Raw genomic sequence first — 6,000 nt, 5'->3', positions numbered from 1 at the left:
GTAGGGAGACTATAACACAATATAAATAACTAGGATACAAAAAGAGAACAAGATAAGTTCATAGGAAAAGCACAAAAGTCTTTTGGAAGGTCTGAAGAAGGAATATCTCAAAATCTGAGAAAATGAGAATGATCAGGAATTACAGAAGACTGAATTGCCCCATTATTCAGATATTCCACAGTTCACTGCCATAAACAGAGAGGTCTGAGCTCTGCAGCCTGACTTCTCTGACCCTCCTGGAATTCTCTTGTGACACCTTGGGAAGTTCTGAATACCTATTTTGAAAAACATCGCCCTCCTTAAACAAAAGATAGAGGGCAATTTTGATGCTTCCCAAAATGAAATATTCTGTGCCAAGACTTTTTAGGGCAGAATTTTAACATCTCAGTCATTATAGAGAAGAAAAAAGACTAACTAAAAACAATATGTTCAAGTGCACTAGAAATCAGGAATCATTTTTCCATTTCTCAAAAATACAGTGAAGGTAGGTCAAATTTTACCGAGAAAAGATATGTAATACTTTTTTTCCATCATGCAGTTGTTGACAGTTTTGGGGGTGCATTTTTGAGGGGATAGTTTAAGAAATGATTATTTTTGGACTAACACCTAAATCCTTTTTTGGCTTCATGCATCCTAGATATTCTCCCTACAAAACTTCAATCAATAAGCCCAAATACTATATATGAAGATGTATGTCAAATCTATTACCACAGATAGCTTGCTGACTATTAAGGAAACATTTCATCTATCTGCCCTAAAAATTATTATTGGGACAATGAGGATAATCAGTGAAGTTTCCTACTCACAGGAGAGAAAATTGATAAGGCTAGCAATGAATGATATTCACTAAAGAACTTACATAAATCACTTCATTGAGAACTTAGGCAAATCACTTCCTTTTCTGGGCTTTAGTTTCCTCATCTGTAGAATGAGTGGGAATGAACTAGGTCAGAGATGGGGAACCTGCGGCCTCGAGACCACATGTGGCCCTCTAGGTCCTAAAGTGTTTGCATTCAGTCAGAGGGCCACACTTGAGGACCTAGAGGGCCACATGTGGCCTCAAGGCTGCAGGTTCCCCACCTCTGCACTGGGGGATACCTAAGGTCTTTCCTAACTCTAACACTATTTGATGTATGAAGACAAGAAGCGAACTATTCAAAGAACTAAAATTTTAAAAGATTCTCACTTTTAAAAATAGGTAATATTAAGCAGAAGCTGCATATGCAGTATTATTGAATATTTAAAATTAAACATGCTCTTCCCCATGAAACTTGTCAAATATAGCAAAAAATAAAAAGTGAAAAGAGTAAACCTCAAGCAATTATGAAGCCCAGTAATTATGATTAGTTACTATTCTCAGCAGTATAAAAATACTTTTATCATTATGCAATTAAAACCAAACAACTCAGATATTTCTTAAAACTGTAAAATCCACAAAGGCAAACACCTTTGCATTAAGGAAATGAATTTCCAAGAAGTAACACAATTGAGGATTCACTTTCGACCTGGAGCTCTGCTTTATTGGTGGAACATGAAGGCCCTCTTCTGGACTAGGCTGTGTAGCACAGCATAGCACTGTCAGGCAAGAATGCAGGACCAAACACCAATGAGTAACCTTGGGGGCTGTAAGTCTTTGCAGTTGCTTGTTGCCGCTACTGCTACTGTACTATATGGTTATGGAGGAAATGTAAGAGCTATTAGTTTCCTTTAGGTCTGAATGACCTAAAGAAAAAATTCTAAAATGAAATTTATGAAATGGTTGTCTCTGCACTAATACCTAAATCCTCCCTGTGACTACTTACCTCAAAACATCAACTAATAAGCCCAAATAGTACATACACTGAACCTGTTTTCATGGGTGGCTTGTTTTAATACCCTAATTTGTCTGTCGTAAGAATGATTATTGGGACAATGAAGCTAAGCCTGCCTTTAGTCGTAACATGAATTTCAGATGGAAGAATCATATATATTAGAAATCACTGAAGAATTGTGCCACAAAAGTGGTTTTTATTTTTAGTAACACTTGTTTTGGTCTTTCTTTGAAGCAGATATTCTAAAGCCTTTATTCTAGAGTATACTCCAGTTTGAAATGACATATCTAATCTCTTGTAAAACTGCATACATCCTTCATAAATGCTTTCAGGAGGCAGAAATCTCTTCTAAAAACCATGTAATCACAGCATGTATTCCACCCAAAATGCTATTCAGAAGGTCCAGGGTCTAATGCAGTCAGAAATCCTTGTGGCTGCAAACAATTAAGGATAAAATGCTGATATAATAGGCTCATGAGCATTCACCCACAATTGTGGCACATAACATTCTATACACATATCAGGTAATTGTGTCTTACGGTACATACTCTGATTTGTCAGCACAATCCAGCAATTTTTAGAGTATTGTTTTTGGCGGTTAAGCAGTCACTAGTTGCTAATTTCTGAAACTCTAGACCTTAATTTGTCTCCATTTGCAATATTATTTTAACTTGGGGAAAGGGTGTTTACAAAATATCAGGTTTTGGAAAAGTGTTCATTGGTTCATTTGACACAGCATATCATAGAATCACCAAATTTAAGAGTTCGAAGAAATCTCAGCAATCATCTAGTTCAGCCCATAAACAAAATGCATCCCCACATACTCACCAAGTGATCAGCCAGTTCAGATTCTACCTGAAGATCTTCAAGGAGGGTGAACTTACCACCAGCTCTTTACCCTTTGGAACAGCAGCATTAACTGGTAGGATGTTTTTCCTGACATCAAGCCCAAATTTGCCTCTTTGCCATTTCCGCCCATTACCCTCTAGGGCCAAAACAAAGCAAATCCAATCCCTCCTCCAAATGACAGCCTTTCAAATACTTGAATACAACTGTCGTATCCTATTTACCCACAAGCCTTCTTTTCCTTAGTTTTGTTACAAAATAATTCTATTTTGTTTATATTTTAGTGAATAATGATTAAAGCCTGATTTTTCTATGTACAATGGATAGTTGACCTGCAAGGTAGTAGCTGTGTTAAAATGGGCATCTAAAAAACAGTAATGTGTCTTATAGTAATGAGAAAATATTCTTCTGTCTATTCACCGATTGTTACAAAACTTAAGATTATCACAGACATAAACAGAACAGGTTCTACCACATCACTGAGTCTTGTTTAGTAGGTTTTTTTTTAAGTGCAAAGAGGTACAAATTATCCAAGTATTAAACAGAATGCCATTATATTGAACAAAGATTCTGAACAAATGTATCCAATGATTACAATTCAGCAACATTCAGAAAAGTGGCTAATCAGGCTCAATGACCAGCTGTTTAACAATTTCCAGCGAGTTAGGGGCTCTCCATTGCAGCTGCTTCCCCTGATTTTCACTGATTTTCTTTCTTCAGTAAAATGGGTTCTTTTAGAAATGTAGATTTCAGAAGTGGAGCCAAGATGGTGGAGTAAAGGCAGGGACTCTTCCTGAGCTCTTCCCCAAACTCCTCCAAATACCTTTAAATAATGATTCTAAACAAATTCTAGAGCAGCAGAACCCTCAAAAAGACAGAGTGAAACAATTTTCCAGCCCAAGAGAACTTAGAAAGTCAGCAGGAAAGGTCTGTTGCACCAGGTTGAGAGAGGAACACTGTCCAGCACAGGCTATCACTAGTGCAGACTGGGCTCCAGCAAACCAGGAGCAGGCTTTAAGGCAACTGAATCAGTGGCAGTAGCAGCTGCTTCCAGAGCTCTCAGCCCACAGCTGGTTAGGGGGTCGAACAACTGGTCAGAAGGAGATCACAGGGGTCTCTTTGCTAGACTCTGTTGCATTGCCCGTACTTGGATTCAGGTCGCAGTCCTGGGTGGCAGTCCCAGGACAAGGAGGAGCATTAACACACCAGAGCTTGGGGCCACAGTGGAGAAGGGACCCTCTTCACAGTTCCAAGGCAGAAAAGAGTGCTTAGGGTCACTCAGAAACAAAAGCATAGGACAGGAGAGTAGTAAACACCTGTCCTTAGATCCTACCACTTTGGAAGAACTGAAAACTTACAGATCCCTGGAAGTATCTCAGCAAACAGCTGCACAAAAACACCTGAAGCTTGGGGCACTGTGCCCTCCACTCTGGAAGCACAGCCCTACTTTAACAAAGAGTTAAAAGTCAAGTAATAGGCTAGGAAAATGAGCAAATAGAAAAAAATGTTGACCATAGAAAGTGACTATGGTGACAAAGATGATCAAGACACATACTCAGAAGATAACAAAGTCAAAGCTCCTATATCCAAAGCTTCCAAGAAAAATATGACTTGGTCTCAGGCCATGGAAGAGCTCAAAAAGGATTTTGAAAATCAAGTAAGAGAGGTAGAGGAAAAATTGGGAAGAGAAATGAGAGTGATGCAAGAAAATCATGAAAAATAAGTCAACACAGAGGATTGTGGGAAGATGGCAGAGTAGATAAGAAAATTCCAAGCTCTCAATATTTTTCCCTTATTTTATATTTGTTTTAATATTTAAGTTTGTAATGTTTCTTCTTTTCTTATTATGTATCTAAGTTTTAGTATTCAAGTCTAAAATAATAAAAAAATTAAAAAAAGAAAAACGAGTCAACAGCTTTGTATAGGAGACACATAAAACACTGAAGAAAATAACACCTTAAAAAACAGACTAGGTCAAATGGTAAAAGTGGTACAAAAAGCCAATAAGGAGAAGAATGCCTTAAAAAGCAGAATTGGCCAAATGGAAAAAGAGGCACAAAAATTCTTCAGTGGTACTGGAAGCTATGTCCTCTCTTAATGCAGCCCAAGACCTTATTAGCATTTCTGGCTGCCATATCACACTACTGACTCATATTGAGCTTGCAATCCAATAACCTCTGGATTCTTTTCCAAATAACTGCTCTAACCTTGCCTCACTCACCTTATACTTGTGAAGTTGATTTTTTTTCTACCTAAGCAGAAAACTTTACATTTCTTCCTATTAAATTTTATCTTTTTTAATTCAGTCCAGCACCCTAACTGATAAACATCATTTTAGATCCTGAATCTATCATCCACTGTATTGGCTATCCCTTTCAGCTTTGTATCATCTATACATTTGATAAGCATACCTTCCATTCCTTTATCCAAGTGATTGATAAAAATGTTAAATATCAGAGTCAAACACAAATACCTGGGGTACTACATTGGAGACCTCCTGCAACGCTGACAGTGAACTCTTAACAATTACTCTTGGAGTCCACTCATCCAACCAGTTATGAATCCATCTCAATGTATTACTACTTAATCTATATCTTCTCCACAAGAATCATATGAAATACTTTATCAAAAGCTTTGATAATATAGGTAAACTACATCCACACCATTCTTCTTATCTACTGATTTCAGAAACCTGTCAAAAAAGAAAATTGGGTCACTCTGGCATAAGTTGTTGTTGATGAAGCCCTACTGGCTCTCTATAATCACCACTTCCTTTTCTAGATGTTTGGCAATCATTTTTTAAAAAAAATATATTATAGAATTTCTCCAGTATTTGAAGTCAAACTCGTAGGCCTAAAGTTCTAAACTTTGTTCTCTTTATTCTTTTGATAGTCTGGACATTTGCCCTTCTTCTGTCTTGTGGTACCCATTTTTCATAAACTTTCAAATATCACCAAGAGTGAGTCAGTAATCACATCTGCCAGTTCCTTCAGGACTTGGGACTGTAGTTCATCTGCACCAGGTGACTTGAATTCATGAAGGGCAATTAAGTGTTCTCTTAACTGTTTCATTATTTATCTTGGGTATCAACTCTCTAAGTAATTTTTGTTCTGTGATTTCCAGTATAAAGGTAATTTTCTTTGCAGAGAAAACAGAAACAAAATAAGAGTTAAGCAGTCATGCCTTCTCCCTATTGACAATTATCATTGTCTCATTCATTCCACGCAAGATTTCTATTCTGTCTTTGACCCTATTTTTTTCACCAACATAGCTAAAAAAAATCCTTTTTGCTTCCTATAGCATTCCTGATACTTTTAATAGCATATATACTCTTACTTATATT

Source organism: Vombatus ursinus, unplaced genomic scaffold (assembly GCF_900497805.2).
Source record: "Vombatus ursinus unplaced genomic scaffold, bare-nosed wombat genome assembly UNPS02009132.1, whole genome shotgun sequence".
Lineage (NCBI taxonomy): Eukaryota > Metazoa > Chordata > Mammalia > Diprotodontia > Vombatidae > Vombatus > Vombatus ursinus.
Note: the sequence above shows the minus strand (reverse complement) of the source record.